The sequence below is a fragment of the Bombus vosnesenskii genome, unplaced genomic scaffold, assembly GCF_011952255.1.
Source record: "Bombus vosnesenskii isolate JDL3184/JDL3185 unplaced genomic scaffold, Bvos_JDL3184-5_v1.1 scf7180000014105, whole genome shotgun sequence".
Classification (NCBI taxonomy): Eukaryota; Metazoa; Arthropoda; class Insecta; order Hymenoptera; family Apidae; genus Bombus; species Bombus vosnesenskii.
In genome coordinates this window covers 4,972,865-4,991,616 of record NW_022883371.1, presented here as the reverse complement: position 1 = coordinate 4,991,616, position 18,752 = coordinate 4,972,865, and the positions used below count along the sequence as shown (strand labels likewise).

The 18,752-nt window shown below is 36.7% G+C and overlaps 1 protein-coding gene across 5 annotated transcripts in view; it reads right to left on the bottom strand.

Moving 5' to 3' along the window:
- LOC117239573 (monocarboxylate transporter 10-like) overlaps window positions 1-6,900 on the bottom strand; it is a 300,758-nt gene extending 293,858 nt beyond the window's left edge. Inside the window, exons 1-3 of one of the 5 annotated variants that reach the window (XM_033505258.1) lie at window positions 6,728-6,900; window positions 6,243-6,457; window positions 1,737-2,005 (exon numbers count right to left, since the gene is read on the bottom strand). The gene's annotated coding sequence lies outside the window, so the exon portion shown is untranslated. Of the gene's footprint in view, window positions 1-1,736; window positions 2,006-6,230; window positions 6,458-6,642; window positions 6,668-6,727 lie in introns of those variants that run through there. The other 4 variants (XM_033505257.1, XM_033505260.1, XM_033505259.1 and 1 more) reach the window with 4 other exon arrangements.
- Between the last annotated feature and the right edge of the window lie 11,852 nt (window positions 6,901-18,752).

Genomic DNA, 18,752 nt, shown 5'->3' with positions numbered 1-18,752 from the left:
ACTCTGACAGGTTTCATTTTGCTCGATGTTTGTGAACCATAAGTGAGTCATAGAAAAGATTGTTTCGTGAAAACGCAGGTACTTTTGTTGAGTACGATATTAAAGAATATCTATGGCATAATATCGTTCGTTAATGCACAGTTAATGTGCAGTTAAATGTATTTAACGGATCTAATGCGCGTGTGTTTCATAGTGACTCATTGACGATCCACTTAACGCGATGCAATGGTCACACTTGCAACGTGAAATAAATGAAATTTCAGCTCCATCGTGTATGTAATATAAAAGTTGTCGTTTTAAGTATTGAAATTTTTTCATTCAGTCTTGAACGTTTAGGTTTGTTCCTCGTGAAAGCATTATTGATAACGCAACGTTATTAGCTGGGACATTATTTATACTTATTGGACCCTATACTACGCTTGCTTAGGCCGCTACCTGCACTATTTATAATGATAGGATATTTCGCTTGGAATAATTAAGAGCCTTTTAAAATAAAACATTCGATAGTTTGAAAATCGTTCAGACGCTACAAGGAAAAGATTTCTCTCGTGAGAAAATTTCTAAGAAAAGGCTCTTGTTACATGTAGAGTAGAAGTAAATTAAAACTGAAAATATTCTAATATCGTCGTAGAAAGGCTAAAAAGAAATGGAAAGTATTAACAAGTCCTTTGCCAAGGGCTAATACCTAGAACAAAGTAACAAACTGATTTACAGCAATTTTCCATCTCAAAGAACCTTTCATCAATCAAAAAGTCAAAGGTTATATGTCTCGTTATTACCGATACGAGCTACATCCATCGACTTCAATAATATCGAATAACGTGCAAGTGGAGAGCAAACAGACCAAATAAATATCATCCACCTCTCTCCCTCTATCATAATATTTCCTTCGTTCAATATTTTTATTCTATAATTGCTCAGCGAGACGATTTTAAACCTTCGTCCATCCAATATTGCCTTCGAGACGGTACAATTTAATCGTTTAGTTTGGAAGCACACTGTACATGCAGCGTCTACTTTCTATTTTTATCGAGAAACGGTCCACTTCTCAAGATTAAACTTAAATTAACGATAAATCGTAAATTGTCACGTTTATCGAAGAGTATAAATTTGTAATGTCTGAAATTGTATTGGGAGAAAGACATCATTAAGTTTTCAGGGAGTTTATTTAATTTACGTTTTAGCTAGTTACTGCTTTAATCGTATTTTATTTATTATACTAGCTTTTTAATGTTCCAGTGTTTTAACGTAGAAATAATCTGGGATAATATGTTCTACTCGAAGAAGATCAAATTGACTGTTATCTAAGTTGATTTATTTAAGTTAGCTAGGTTTATCGTGTTATTTAGAATAGTTTATTATTTTATAGAGGATATTTTTCTACACAAAAGTGATTCATACTGTTTAGTTTATTTTCTAGTGTACGTGTATTGTCCTTCGTGGAAATATTCTCTGTAGAGAGGATTAATTCGTATCGTTGCATAAATATTCGTCCTTGACAATTTGTGTTATCTATAACCCTTCTCATTAACATCATGGTAATCGGCTGCTAATTTTCAGTATAATTTTCGTGTATTCCGAGGCAACAAATATTCCACAGTTGACATTTATTGAAATCGACAAAAATCCAATAAATATTGAGAATTAACTAAATACATAATAAGTAACTCTGAAAACTTACTAAAACAATTGCCAAATAATAATAAAATTCGATTAAACTTAATTAAAATACCAACCTCGTACTGCTCCGAGGAAGCGATCATTTCCGGAAAAGAATCCTGTCGACGTTGTGCGATCTCCTTGAACGACGCGTCCAGTTTCGATGAATACAGCTTGTTCGAATGCTTTCACGTCGCTAAAACGGCAACACGATTTCCAGTTCAATCGAAATCAACTCGTCCATCTTGGCGCACGATCGCTGGACCATCAATTTAATCATGTTTGCTCGACGCACGTTTAAACGACACGACACGGTGTTTCACACTTCTGCCGGAAACTGGATACACTGGGGAAAATCCGGCGATCGAGATCTTTCAAGTGCACGATGGTAGACACGATTCATGCAGTGGAACAAATATTTGTTTTTTTATGCAATCGTACTATAAAGCGATTTTGAAAATGTTATAAAGCGATATTGAAAATTGGTTTTCATGGAGAAACGCAATTGGCAGCGGAATCATAAGGATTAGAATTGATTGCTGTGAGGTTTGCGATGACCTTAATTTTCATGTTAGATAGATCACTAATTTCAAGTCAACTTATGGTAAAAATTTCTATTAGACAGGAATAATCTCTTTCCTCATTTTCTGATAGTGTTTAATCTCGAATCAGGAAGTTCCCGATATCAGATAGATAATTGAAGATCAAACGGGAAAAGCATGAAGAAACATTTGTCTTCTCTTTTGCTAACACTTGACTTTAACTTCGAATCAGAACGTTTCTTAGTTTATGTAAGAAAGAATTTGTAATAATTGCTACAAATTATCGCTTATATTAGGTATTTGATTAGGACAAAAATTTTTGTTCGTTTTGAACCGACAGATTTTCTCTCGTAGATAATATTGGAATTAATAAGTTGACGAAAATTAGGAACTTCTTGCAATGATTATTAAAGAGATGCAGATATTTTTGAGAAATATAACGATGACTTTTATTACGACAGTAACGTTTATCTTCATTGTGCTATTCTAACTATAATTATTTATCCAACGTCTATGTATTGTAACTACATAATACATATTGCTAACGAAGAATCATCCAACTGTAGAAAAATGTTTCCATCTTCTCCTACAACGATCTTGCCGGTATTAAAACAAACAGAAATGAAAAGACCTCCAGTAATTCCCACAGCTATAATTCCGAAAATTTCCATAATTAACTACGTTATAAACGAGCAGCAGATACTGAACGACGTGCTAATTATGACGTATATTATACAAAAGATAAATTGTATCTGGAAATTCCGGCACGTCGCTAATTTCAACCGAATTCTTCTAGTTCGACTCATCTTCTACCTCCTTTTGCGAATTTCAATCGTATGGTCGTAATGTATAGCGATTTCCAACATTTTTTATTCTCGCAATATACGCAAACTACGTAATCGTAAAAATTCTATGGCACATGGAGAAACGTATCGCGTATTTGATTCGAAACAGGACATTCATACCGCACGGCTATTGTTGTTCTAGCTGTTGTCATTTTTCAAAAATCCTGGCTGATTGGAAATCGCCGATGCAAGCCACAAGTTTGCAACAATTTCCAAAAATTACCAACGACACGAACAACGAATGGTAATTTACAGAACGACAGAAAAACCAAAACACCACGAAATTCCAATGCGTCACCGAGACCAACTGCAGACCTGGTTCTCCGTCTTTTTACGAATTTCCGGTCGTACGGTTGGCGACCGTAGAATGACGCGGAGGGCCTTGAATTCCCGGAAGACGGCGCATTTCTCAAAGAAAGGCATTACCCTTGGTGGAAGCTGTTCCACAGCGAGAAGAAAAGGGGAAAAAATGTGGCGATGGAGGGAATAAATTCAAGAGAACAAAGCCTGGCGTTTCGCATGCGTTCGAAGCCCTGGCCTTGACCTGGCTGCTCGTTCGCTGAAGAATTCCCCGGCTCATCTCTCCGCTCAATCGTTAATGCTCGCCGATTAATTCACGATGCTTCCTTTCCTCTTCGCGCGCAATTCGTCCCCGTGAGACGCCGCGTTTGTCTGACTCCGCGTGTCAATGGCCTTAATTAGAGACAATCGGATTCTGAAGAATCTTGTGAACAGGTTGAAACGAGCTAGCCTTGACCAGCGACGAGTTTTATCCCGCTAGTCAATTTTCTACACAGCTGGGATGGTCGATGGATAGAAAGAGAAAGAGAGAGGAAAGACAAGCAACGAAGAAATCCCTGGAGAACGTAAGGCTGAGTGGCAACCTTCATCGGTTTATCTACCCACGCAGCTAGGTCCCTGTTGCGAGAGGTTAAGTTCGTGGGCACAGGTGGTTGTGCAACCCACAGTGCTGGCTAACGAACGTAGAATTCTTTTATTCGACGATAGAACCAGTCAAAATTATCGCTATAGGATTTCTTGTAATATTAACGTTAACTTTTATTCGAACAAACGTATGATTAGATACATATACGTACTTATTTATCTCCGACTAACTGTAATTCTACTTAACCATTACGTGGTTCAGTGTAGAATATATTTGAGTGTATGTTGGACATTAAAGGTCGACAGGTTGTGTCGTTAAATCGGTGCAGGAATATTAAAGGAATATTAAAACAGTAGAATTTGTAATTCAAACTCGAATATAATTGCAATAATTTGAAAAGTACCACTGTTGCTTGTAAATTCAATTAATCGTTTCATGAGAAGTTTCGTTTCTACAGGGTGGTTGGTAACTGGTGGTGCAAGCGGAAAGGGGATGATTCTACACGAAAAAAGAAGTCGAAAATATACAATACAAATTTTTCGTTCGAGGCTTTGTTTTCGAGAAAATCGACTTTGAACTTTCGCTCGGTACGCGTGCACTTTATCGCATCTCGTTATAACGTATCTCACTGTAGATCGTTGTCTCGATGGAAAAATTAAAAAGAAAAATTTTTATTCTATATTTTCGACTTCTTTTTTCACGTAGAATCACCCCCTTTCTGGTTGTACCACCAGTTACCAACCATCCTGTATATCTGATACGGGATTTACGAATATATTTCTCGCACTTTGAAGAATTATAAACGCGCGATGATTTACAAAGTTTCATTTTCGGTGATAATTAGAAACCAAGTTAAGCGAAATATGGTAAGTAAGAATTCTTGCTATTTGTATATCCGCCAATCTATATCGCATGTAGGTAGCTATAATTAGCCTTGTGTGACTCTATATCGAGTTAGACTGTATACCGTATTTCATCGAATTCGCCTTTGTGTTAGTAGGAATACTAGTTAGTTGAATAGTAGGAATGGGTGTAAATACGTTACTGGTTACGTAAAACACTGAATATGAATGATATGAAAATTAATTGAATTAATGAATAAGTTCGGAGAGAAGTTTATTTAAATACGGATCAATTAGTAGGAAATGCTAAATAAAATGCTATTTATATCTCACAGAGTTGAAGAACGTTCAACGAAATGATAATTGTGAATCTAACGTATCCAAATATATTATACACAGATGATAAATATACATGGATGACTAAAATTAGACATATACGACAGAAATAGATACGAGGAAATGTTGGGATTAAAGACCTTGGCATATTTTTTATCTCAAGATCTTGCTGCTTGTAATATTAAAGAGCGAACGGTAAATTCTGTTCTGTTATGCTCTCTAACGTCAATGATCGAGGATAAACATAAGTGGCTCGTCGTATTTCTTCAGAGAAGAATAGTAAATGACAAACGTCAAACTCCATCTACGTTCTCTACGTTCAGCAAAGGAAGCCCGAGCTATCGAGATTAAGGGATTATATGTAGCCTACTGTCACACATTGCAGAAGAATAATAAATGTTGAATGGCAAGCTGCATCGCGTCACGTAACACCATTATACCGAAAGAAATTATCGAGCATCAGCACTTGTGATATCTCATTATGGAAGACCACTAAACAACGCCGGCATTTATTATTCAACGTGGAGTAAATCTGTCAAAAATATGGAAGAATGTTAAACAAGAAACGGGAAAATTTATTTTGCAGCGTAACGCAAGAAAGAGATCGGAATTATGCAATAAGAAATTCAAAGTCATACATTTAAAAGATTATTTGCAATTTTTATCGGCATCTTAACGTCGTCTTTTTTAAAAGCGACTAAACGATAGCAATTTTTCTCGCACCGTTATTCCACATAACATAGTAAGAAATTTGAACATATGAAAAATAATTAATCCTTGGAATTGTACTATTACCCGTTGGAAAAGAAATTTGAGAAACGGACGACGAATTTCGTAATTTCGTGCAACACCAAGAAAGCACCCTAGTCAAGCGTCATGTACTGCAAAAGTATCGTAAATATCGAATTGCAAGCTTTATTATTCCAAATAGAACAATTTATCAGAAATATTTCGTCCTGGGAAGCCTAGTGTCATTCGTTAGAAAAGATTCTTGAACAAAACGACGAATTTCATAATTCCATGTAACAGCAGAATAGCCATAAAAAGTGACTAATTATATGCACTGTAACATCGCCTGTTACAAAGGAATCTCGAACAAAAAACGACAAAATTTATCTACCTCGTGCGTTACCCTCAACGAAGAATCTCAAGCAACGAACGTCAAACTCGTCGTTCCGTACAACCCCCAAAAAACGTCTAATGCATCGAAAATAACTAATTACGAGCGCCCTGGTATCACCCATAACGAAAGAATACCATAGAAAAAGCGCGAAAATTCATTTATCCCCTTGCGTCAGCCTTGGTGAAAGAAACTCGTCCCACGCATCCCCCTGAAAAACATCCGATCTGCTAAAAAATATCTAATTACAAACATCACCCGCCTCGGAAGAACCAAAGAAAAAAGACCTTAGACTCCGAACTTCGTGAACCACGCGATACAAATTATTTAACCGAGAGAACCCAAGGCTGTCTAGCACAGGTGGTTGCGGGCACCCAAGTGTCACCCAGCCACGGCAAGCCAGAATACCAACTTGGATTGACCACTGCTCTTTTTCCCATTCGAATGAAATATTTTCGATAGAGGAGAAACAAATTGCTGAAATCGGAGACACCAACCGAATGCGCACTGGTCGCGATCACATCGATGGCGTACGTCGCGAGTCGCGAGCCGTTGGATCGACGCAATCTGCCGACGATCTCATGGTGTGCAGCACGAGATAGCTCTTCCTGTGGAGAGGAGCTCGATCGACTGGCCTGGGCGAAAGCCGTCGCGCGACTGAAACCGCTCTCTGCCCACAGCATCCCTGTCCTTTCCACCCCTTCGTTCGTCGACGTGTCCCGCTCTTTCAGCCTCTTCCAGCGTGCACGCGCGATTCCCTCTTATTTCACCGACAACACCCTCTCTCGGTCAACCCTCTCCCCATCTCCCTCTTTGTTGGACGTATTCAATGCTGCGTGGGATTACGCGGGGGTGGATTCGAAGGAAAAGTACGCAGAGGTGACGCTCTGATCGTGGCTTTGAATCCGCGCGTAGGTGGCTTTCGAGAGAAATAATTAAGAGAAACGTATAGCGATGGGTTAAGGTTTCTCAAGATCGTCGGCTAGACTGTGCAGGAACGCTATTTTTCCGGTGGTTTTAAGGTTACTGGGAATTGATTTCGCGATTCTTCGACTTGCGTGGTCTTGATGGTTCAGCAATGTTTCAGGGAAGAATGTGGCAGGGGGTTAGGTTCTTGGAATTTGCAGTTGGAAATGGGAGATTTTTCGAAGTTTCTTTCTGACTGATTCGAAGATTAGTAGGCAATCCGTTTTTGTTCTTTTAATTAGTGCGTTGATGGCATCCAGGAAGCAAAGTAATGGAGGAATTGATTTTTCAGTTTCTTTCGGGATGGTTTCGGAATTAGTGGCAATGGACTTCTTCACTTTCTAGTTCTTGTGGTACGATTAAGGGGACGATTGATGGAAGAATGTGGCAGGTGAGTTAGACCTTTGGAATTAGCAATCGAACGTGGATGATTTTTTATTTAGAGCTTCTTTTGGAGTGGGTTTTTAAGGTTTCAGTAACACTTTCTAGTTCTTATGGTATGATTAAGGGGACGATTGATGGAAGAATGTGGCAGGTGAGTTAGACCTCTGGAATTAGCAATCGAACGTGGATGATTTTTTATTTAGAGCTTTTTTTGGAGTGGGTTTTTAAGGTTTCAGTAACATTTTCTAGTTCTTGTGGTATGATTAAGGGGACGATTGATGGAAGAATGTGGCAGGTGAGTTAGACCTTTGGAATTAGCAATCGAACGTGGATGATTTTTTATTTAGAGCTCCTTTTGGAGTGGGTTTTTAAGGTTTCAGTAACACTTTCTAGTTCTTGTGGTATGATTAAGGGGACAATTGATGGAAGAATGTGACAGGTGAGTTAGACCTTTGGAATTAGCAGTCGAACGTGGATGATTTTTTATTTAGAGCTTTTTTTGGAGTGGGTTTTTAAGGTTTCAGTAACACTTTCTAGTTCTTATGGTATGATGAAGGGGACGATTGATGAAAGAATGTGGCAGGTGAGTTAGACCTCTGGAATTAGCAATTGAACGTGGATGATTTTTTATTTAGAGCTTCTTTTGAAGTAGTTTTATGGTTGGTGGGAATCGATTTTGTGATTCTTTAATTCGTGTGATCTAATGGGCGGCGATCAAGGAAAGAATGTGACGGGAAGTTATATTTTTAAAATTAGGATTTGGAAGTGGTTGGTTTCTGAGAGTTTCTTCCAGGATGGTTCTGGAATTAGTGAGAATTAATTTTGTAATTTTTTTAATTAACTTTAAATTTATCTTTTAATTAACTTTAAATTTTTAATTTAATAAATAGAAATTATATTTGTATTGAAATCATTACGCGTTAATAATCAGCCTGCGGTATACCTGATTCATCAGAACCGCGATTTTCATTTTTATACGTTGTCTAGTTCGTTTCTGAAAACTATTCATAAATCTCGCGGTATAAAAATTTTATAGCCATGAAACGCTATTACGTTAAAGCCTCTCATTTTTATGCATCGACAAGTTTGTACCTGAAGACCACTTATAAATTTCATCGCATTAAAATCTGTGCAGTCCCGAATAGTGTTACACTAAATTACCATCTCCTGTCCAATCTAATTTAAATAGTTTTATTTATGTATACAGGTGTTCCATTTAACTGGAAACGGTGGAATATCTCACTTGGGGTTGAAGTTATCAGAAACTGCCTTACAAAAGTTGTGTGTTACACTAGTCATTATTAATTGATACTAATTACCATTTAACCCTTTTCACTCCTATGTCGAGTGTGACTCGATATCAGTTTTTATCTCAGGAGCTGCTTTATCGAGTCCCACTCGACATTCTTTCAGTTCCACCTTTTTTTGTGAAACGTGCCAAAGAAAATCAGGATTGCATCCTGGAAATTGTTTCAAGATATATCATACGCTTAAAAATTACAAAATACAACAATAGTGTGAATAAAACTGGTGTTTCAGTGAATTTCTTTCTTCATTTATTTATTTAAATTGTTTCATATTTTAGTTAAAGTAAATTTCAAATAAAACACTAAAAACCGTTGGGTGCTGCTGGTAACGAAATTGAAATAAAATTCCGAGTGCAAAGGGTTAATAGTATAAACTTTTTCACACATAATCTCGTTCTTTCTTCCCGATACTCGTATTTCCATTCTCTTCTTATAGAAGTAAATCCATTTTTATTGATTTTCTCAATTTTATATCACTTGGCGAAAAAATAGAAATACCTCAATATGAAATATCTGAAAGAAACGAAGTATGGGAATGAGTGAGAGTTGAAACTATGTAAGCCAAGTCCTTTTCCCAAGCTAAGTGAAACCGAAAATAAATAAATAAAATAATAATAATAATAATAGTTGGAAGAAACGAGGAATTAGTCTACGTGACTAACATTACGAATATTTTTTAAATGTTCAAGTGGATCGCAAAATATATATTTGATCACAAAATCAACTGAAAAGATAGTTTCGATATAGAATCGACAATAAAATTTCGAATGAAGAACGTGAGGTATCATGTTCTTCGGCTCGTATATTTTATAACATTCGGTGTCGATAATTTATAAATTTGATATTATTATTACATTCGTATTAAAATCGTTACATTTTATTAATCCATCTCCGGTATATTTCACCCATCGGAATTACTGTTCACGTTTTGTGGCCTTCGTGTTCATCCCCTAATTAGACGAACGATCGATTCGATGGACGTGCGTGGTTTGATGAAAATCGAATCGCTACTAAGTAGAGTAGTTTTGTTTGGAAAACTGGCGTAATTAGGAATATCCCGGTATCGAGTTCAGTGCGTACTTGTGAATTTCAAATGTTATCGACGCTTGCGTATAGTTTCCATTGGAATCGAGAGCGGTTCTCGTACGAACGAGAATTTCGTTCGTCATCAGGCTGATATCGAAAGTTTCAACCTGATAGGAGATGAATTCTACGCGAAACTGGGCCGCGTTGCGTGTATCATTTTTCAAAATTGTAGAATTCATCGTCGCAACATTCAACGTGTTCAACATTATACACTGTCGGCGCTCGTTTCAACGAAATATACGTAAAACGCACTGCTGCAACCTGGAAATATCTAAAATTTCACGTGAATTTCATGAGAAGTTTCTTTCGCCAATGTTCTTTGATCGTACCGTTTCAATCATAATTATTTAACGATATCGATGGAAACATCGTTGACTCGTAATTTGTAAGGTTCACTTGCGCCAATCGACTTTCCTTCTTATCAAACTTATCGTTAACGCGCAAGAAACTACATTAGTAGCGGTAACTTGTAAAGTTTCATCAACAAACAAGACCGGAATATTAATAAGAACGAAAGCATCCTCTTAAGTGCTGCAACCGCTCAACGTTCGTTCACGTCTCTCCGAGAAAAGCTCTAAATATCGTAACTATCGGTTCGTCGAACTGATAGATTTCAAATTTCTTATTTTATACGATTGTTCAGAAAGTACGTATACGATCATAACGACACTGGTTTTCGTGAAGATAAAATTAAAAATTTTTTAGAAAATAAACGTTCCTTCCTATCCAACGAAATGATCTCTACAAAATATACCTAACGCAATTAGTACTGTAAGAAAAACGACAAAAACAGCATACGTAACGTAGGTCTAATCTATTGACTCCGTAATGAGCTTTCTTGCAACAAATTCATAGTAATGGTACAAGGAACCCACGTTTCTTTCCACCTTTCGCATAATAGTGTATTGGGTTGGCAACTAAGTGATTGTTTAATTAGCGATCTAAGTGATCTAAGCTAACTAGTGATATTAGTGATCTAAGTGATCACTTAATTGCCAACTCAATAGTATCGTGGACAGATCTTTTTTTTTTTTTTTTATTTGGAAGAATTTTACAATCAATTCTCATTGAGAATTATAAGTAAATTATTCTGGCGTGGTATTATAACGTGAATAATAAGTGATTATCGTATGTTTGATTCTAGCTGAATCTAATGATCGTGAACAGATTGCCTAAAAAATATCGGGTGAACTATAAACAATTCCGCAGACTAAAAAGACAATACCCAAGATAAAGATTGAAGCATTGGATTCAACTAGAATCAAACATACTATAAACTCTTATAATCCAAGTTACAGTACCACGCCGAAATAATTTACTTATAATTCTCAATGAGAATTGATCGTAAAAAGTCTACCAAATAAAAAAAAAACTATAAACAATGTTGCGAGAAAACCTAAGTACCGACAGGCCGAAAGGGTCGGGAAACTTCAATGGGCCAAGCGGTCCATCAATGTGTCACGTAAAATAACAAAATAAAAAAAGAAATTTGAGGTGAAAAATAAAAAAAAGAAAACTTTATTTTTTTTTTCTAACAACAATCCACTTTACAATCCACTTCCGAACTCTGGCGTGACTTTTTAAGACTGAGACGCTTATGATTTGACTTTCGATCGGATCCGATTACTTTCTTTTGTCATCCCTCAACATCCCCACCGTCCATGCATTTGCTAGGCGTCCGCGACCGTTGCCACGTGCTCTTTCTTCTAGAACCTTCGGTGGAAGGACCATTGGGATGTTGATGGTTCATTAGGCACTTCAGCGATATACATCGTCGCCAAGTGCCGCCACATCTTTATCTCCATCGTCAGTCCATCGGATTTGAAGTATGCCAGTCGTGACAAATGTGTCGTTGGTCTTTCAGTCGAAAAGTTACGCGGAAGAAGGCGTACATGATCATGATGATTACCAAAAACATACGTGGTGGGGGTATGAGAAAAGACAAAAGGATGCTTAATGGAGAAAGACGAATTAATAGTCAGTCGTTAACTAAGAGTCGAATTGTGAGGAGTTGCGAATTGAAAGTCGAGTTGTGAGGAGTCGAGGGTTGAGTTGTCGAGTTGTTATGAGTTGTAAACTGTTAGTTGTGAGTTGTGAATTATCAATTTAGTTGCCCTAGTTCTATCACATTATTGTATTTAGTTTACGTTAAATAACCATCGTTTCCTGTTTAATCCATTGTAAATATTGGGTTGGCATAATAAGGGATTGAGGATTTTGTCATTACCACCTAATGACGAAATAGATCCATCTATCAATAAATTTATCATATAGAATAGGAATCATTGGAAACTCTAATTTCTAATATTTCTGAATGAATAAATCCTATAATATTTTACTTGAAAAATTTAAAGATCATGTTACATACGTATGCTTGTCTATTTTCATTCCACTTTTTGAACCCCTAGAACGTTTATGTCGTATACCTACACTATACGTATGCATCAAGAGCAAAATAAATTCACAGCAATGGAACAATGTAATCGGATTATGAAAATTGTTGCGCGTCTCGATGTTTATGTCGACATACGTTGATTTATGGCACTGTACCGGGCTGCATCTTGAAATATCTCGTCGCACCGACCGATCCTCCGTTCGATCTTACCTTCCCCTGCTCCATAGCAAATTCAGTCCTCGAGATAGCGTATTAATTACCACGTAAGCACACGTACGCTGATGACTGAAAATTCGTGTCACTGTTCAACATTACAGCTTCAGTAACGAAGCATAATGCTCGAGAGATTAATTATGAGGTGGCGTTAGATGTAAGTGGCCAAGAAATACTCTCGATATTCAACAAAAAAGTTTATTGAACCATCAACAGTCAACAATCAACCATCAACAATCAACAATCACGCTTCTCGAATGTGTTTGCTTCGCTGTTACGCTGGACCTTTCGCACTTGGCTGTTCGAAACGGAATGAATCTTTTGTTCAGAACCAAACGGATTCTTTTCTTTGTTGCCCCTCGATATCTCCACTACGCACACGTTTCTTAGACGTCCGTGACGGTTGCCGCGTATGCATTCTTCGGAATATTCGGCGAAAGGACCGTAGGGATATTGATGGTACTGTCACGTTTCAAAACCAATGGGGCGATGACGGAGATAAAGATGTGGCGTCACTCTTTTTTTTCTTTTTTTATTTGGGAGACTATTTACAATCAATTCTCATTGAGAATTATAAGTAAATTATTTTGGCGTGGTACTTTAACTTGGATTACAAGAGTTTATAGTATGTTTGATTCTAGTTGAATCTAATTCTTCAATCTGAAGGTCTTTTTAGTCTGCGAATCTGAACTATCGTGTCAAGTAATTGGGTAACTAATGGGTTTTGGTGGTCGTTAATTCTTATGTTATATCTATTGCTGAATTTGGATATTTCTTCTTTAACTGTAGGTATCTTGAGGTCGCGATGGATTGTTTCGTTGGTAACATACCAAGGTGCATCTATTAAGGATCTTAGAGTTTTTGATTGGAATCGTTGAAGAATTTCTATATTGGAATTACTCGCTGTTTCCCATAGTTGGATCCCATAGGTCCAAACAAGTTTTAATATGACTTTGTATAGCATTATTTTACTCTGCAATATATGAAAATTAGATACGATGGTAGAAAAATTAGAGCAATTAAATTAAGATTAAATTGGAAATGAGATCGTGATGTTCGTGAGATCGCGTGATCAAAAATCTATCGAGGTAAAGTACATTAATTATATTAAATTATACGTGGTAATTATACACAGTACGGTATAGTAAATTATATTGCAGTACGATAAGAACGTCGTTGTGCGTTTTATAAAATACGAGAATCAGAGGAAAGTGGTTTAGAATCGTGTTACGTTCGAAAATCGTTCAATCGGACATCTATTAAAGTAAAGGAAATTATATTACCGTGTGTTGATAGGATCGTTACGTGTTCTATAGCGTTCGAAAATTAGAGAATAAATTTGTTTAAAAAATTGTGTTATTTAGGGGAATTATTTAGACGGAAGTGTATCGAAATCTATATGAAATTACTATTCACCCTCAATACGTAGATTACTATAGACTGCGATCGAATTTACATACAAAGCCACGTTTCACCTTTTCAATCTGTCCTCGAAATACTAATATCTGATTCGCTATCAATCGTAATTTAACACCAGATCTATCAAACCAATCAAATTGATCGATTCTACAATTTTATTTTCAAATTTCTACTTCATGTTATATTTTTTTCCGCAATGATATATTGACTTTCACAACGATAACTAAAAGAATAATATAATGAATTTTATTTTCCTTTTTATGTATTCAAGCTGAAAATAATTTTGTATCAAGGCTACTTGTATCAATACCAGTCACAATGACTGGTACTTATCACAGTGTAAAAGGGTCTTGCAATCTGTTTATCGAACCTCAATTTAACCAGTTTCCTCGTTTCGTACAACTTCCCATACGTTTTTCAAATTTTTACTGCTTATCATTCAATATGATGATATCAGTTATCAGAATTTCCAACATTCCAGTTATGTTGGAATTACTCGCTGTTTCTCATAGTTGGATCCCATAGGTCCAAACAGGTTTTAATATGGCTTTAGCATTTAGTATGCTATAGCATTATTTTACTCTGCGTGTTTAAGTTGGAGCGTCTGCAAATGAGCCAGTAGAATTTTTTTATTTTTCATTTCAGTTGTTTAGATTCATCTACTATGTGCCGTTTCCATGTCATTCTTCTGTCCACAATCATGCTCAGATATATGACTGTATCTTTGTTCGGAATTGGAATATTATTTATGGTCACCTGTGGGCAGGATTGAAGTGCCTAATGAGCCATCGATATGTTGCGGACGCCTAACAAACGCCCTTGGATAGTGGAGATATTGAGGTGTGACAAAGGAAAAACAAACGGATCCGATCGAAAGTCAAGTTGTAAGAGCTTCAGCCTTGGAAAGTCACGGCTGGAGCTTGAAAGTAAAACTGTGATTAGTGTAAACAAAGTGTCAGGAAATAAATTCTCTCTTTTTTATTTTCATCTTCGATTTCTTCTTTTTTATTCTACGTGACAGTACATTGAGCATGTCAGCCTTACGCTTTGATGATATAGCGCTTTGTGTCGCGAAGCTGTCGGAAAGTTCTATTCCGCTACAATTACAATTATCTACGTACCATATATTTACAGACGATTATCATGTTTCTCTGATGAATTACTTTTTAAAATTCAATTATTAGATGCGAAATCGATCGAAAGGACGAAAGCTTCTTGCCACGTGACAAGTCATCAGCATGTTGATCGTTGGATGGAAGAATACTAGTATCGAACAATACGTCCATTTTCTGCGTGGCTGTGCATTGTTCGCACAGCGCGTTCCCTTCGGAAACATTGTTCGAGAAACGGGCCAGTCGGCGATTAATCGCCGAGCAAATATCATTATGTTTTAACCATTGTAGGGCGAACAATCGCTCGAGTCGGCCTGAATTCGTGGCTCGTGGGCCACCAATTAAATGCTCGGATATTGCGGCCATCGAGAACGATTAATTGCACGCTCGAAGAAAACGATATCGACGGTAGACTCGGTTCGTTCGTGCTGAACGCCGATATCTTGATAAGGTTGTTGCATTTTCTTATCGATCGATACCGTAGAAATTTGCAATCTCGTTATACGATTTTTACATCAACATATTCGCTGGTACGTAAGCGTGTACGACTATAACCAGACTGAGGATTTTTGTAAATTCTACGCAAGTTTTTATTTTCACTGATAAAGAATCTCGACTTGAGCGTGATTTTCTTATTTTCGGATTATAATATTGTGTACCTTGACTGGCGAGGAAGCAACAAATAATAATAAATAATTCGTTATTGCCACATTTCTGAAGATTCTCAAAAATTCTCGAAGAGGTAAGATCGAACGAGAAAGTTTTTCTTTTTTATTTAATTTTTACCTTACAATTTATCCAGCTGGACATTTGGTAAATTTTCCTAACTTAATTGCTAGATAACATGTGGATGGCTACCCCCAGGGGGATACCATCTTCGGGTTTGACTATTTTATTTCTTTAGTGAGGTCAGTGGGGTGTTTTCTTCTCGGTCTTCTTTCTATGAGAGTTTTACTCGCTTCAGCAGCCAGCTGGTTTGAATGTTGTTCTTTCCTTGTATTGAATGAGAAAGTGATAGAAAAATTTATTTGCCCCTTTCCGATATCTTTGGTATTACGTTGCGTGTCTCACGATAATCGAATGAGGATTTTCATTACAAATCGTCTACATACTGAACACGTCTGCGTTGGAATAAACAAAAGGTTTTCTTCAATTTCCACCAGATTAATTTTAAACGCTGTGAAATTTTTTTATGGTATTTCTTCTTACGTATTTCCCTTGCTACGCAAGAAAGAATGTAACTTTGCGATCGAGTTGCAGAAAACAAATGCTTCCTACGCCATGAAACAAGTTATAGATGTTTCAAGACACAACTTCACGGAGAAGTTGGCTTTTGTGAGGAAAGTCGTTGGCGTGTCGTGGAAAGTCACAATTTCAGCGAAGCACCGTTCGTTCCACGAACGATAGCGGTTCGATGAATGCCCTTGCAACAACGAACAAAGAAAAGTTTCGCACAAAGTACGCGCTCGCGTATCGTCCATTCGAAAAATCCGTGGCCATTATGCTTCGCGGTTTCTTTCCTAGTTTCTATTATGGGATAGAAATCCCATCGATCGTCGCAACGGTTTCTCGAGGAAATCCCGCTTTTAACGTTCTCCTCTAACCGTTGCGGCAGAATTTCCTTTCAACGTGGTTTTCACCGCCGTTTTCTGCTTGGCCTTCTCGCACGATTAAACGCCTGCATTCGGACGAAATTTATAGAATTTTCGATAGAAACTTATGGCGTTTCGATTCTCAGTGGAACCAGAGTACCCGGGTTAAGTTAAACTTCGTGAGATTTTGTCGCGTGATGTTTGAGTCGATACCCCAACATTTTATCGTAACATCAGATATGTTTTTTGACGATGTCACTTTGCTACAGGTGAATAGAAAAGTGCAACATTTTTGCTTTCTCTCTCGCTGTACATGTTTATGGTTGCTTCATGGGGGTGTCCTGAATTGGAATGTTCTAAAACAGCGTTTCTTTGTGATATCTTTTAGAAGGGAAAGAAAGAAATGAAGTTATTGAATTTTCAGGTATGGTTTTATATACGGGGTGGTTGGTACAAGCCGGAAGGGGGTGATTCTACGCGAAAAAAGAAGTCGAAAATATAGAATACAAATTTTTCGTTTGAGGCTTTGTTTTCGAGAAAATCGACTTTGAATTTTCGCTCGGTACGCGTGCGGTACGTTATAACGGATCTCACTGTTCGTGTACCGAGCGAAAATTCAAAGTCGATTTTCTCGAAAACAAAGCCTCAAACGAAAAATTTGTATTCTATATTTTCGACTTCTTTTTTCGCGTAGAATCATCCCCTTCCCGCTTGTACCACTAGTTACCAACCACCCTGTATATTTGACAAATATAAACAAATTGTTTTTAAAGTAAAAGCATAAAAGTAAGCCTATTTCATGGGCGTCTTGTCGCTGCAGTCTTCAATCGGCGGGAAAGATCCACCTCGTAATTCTTGGCTGAAACAAAAAACCAAAAAAGGATTAAAATATCATATATTTTTCTTCTGGGTGAACTAAACAACGGCAGAAAAAAATGTGAAATTAAAAATTTTGACGGGTTTAAAAACAAATGTGTTTTAACAAAAAAACAATAAACTTTAAGGTGCTATAATAATTATTTAAATAAACTTTTTTTCTGCCTTTGTTTAGTTCACCCAGAAGAAAAATATATAATAATTTAATCCTTTTTTGGTTTTTTGTTCCAGTCAAGAGGCTTAGAAATCTGTGATAATTTTCTTTTTTACTTTAGAAAAAAATTTTTTGTATTCCTTAAATATATATAAAACCATATCTCAAAATTCAATAACTTCATTTCTTTCTTTCCCTTCTAAAAAAAATCACAAAAAAACGCTGTTTTAGAACATTCTAATTCGGGACAAATTATATCATAAACGTATGTATACAGTTTATGAAGTGAAAGATTTATATTTCACGTATCGGCGTTTGCCAAGTGGAAAATGTAGATTTTGAAGTGAAATTCAAAGAGTTCGAGTGAAAGGTAAATATCGCAGTATACGTATATTGTAAAACCGGAATTTCCTACAAATTCGAAAGACATGGACTATTTGAAAATAAATAAAGATAAAAGTTAATAAAGTTGAAACTGTTTTATATTGGAAATATAAAATACAGAGACAGAAATGCAACGTTTGTCGCAATTTTTTTGCATAATTTCCTGAAACGTAAGAAATGTTCTGACGATGGAAACACTACTGCACCTATTTTTAACGTTTGATTTATTGCTTCAGGCTTTAGGTTTCTTTAAAATTTGCAAATTGTTTAGAATAGAGTTTCAGAGTTCCGAAATTATGGATCTTCGCGGCATTGTATAGGTGAACTTAGGGACTAACGATTGTTTTTTGCCTGATTCACTTAATTTTGCATCCGGAAACTTCGACTATGAGTTTCATCCGTGAAGTTGTAGGTTCCACTTTGAGTTTAATTACTCTTTTGAGGCGGTAACATGTCGGTTACTGTTTAGACGATAGATGGAAAATAAACCATCTAAACTTTGAACATTAAGATAATTCATTTATGATCTCAGAAATAATTATTGAGCTGGCAACTAAGTAATTACGGATTTTGTCAATACCACCTAATGACAAAATCCGCAATCACTTAGTTGCCAACCCAATACATCTCGGAA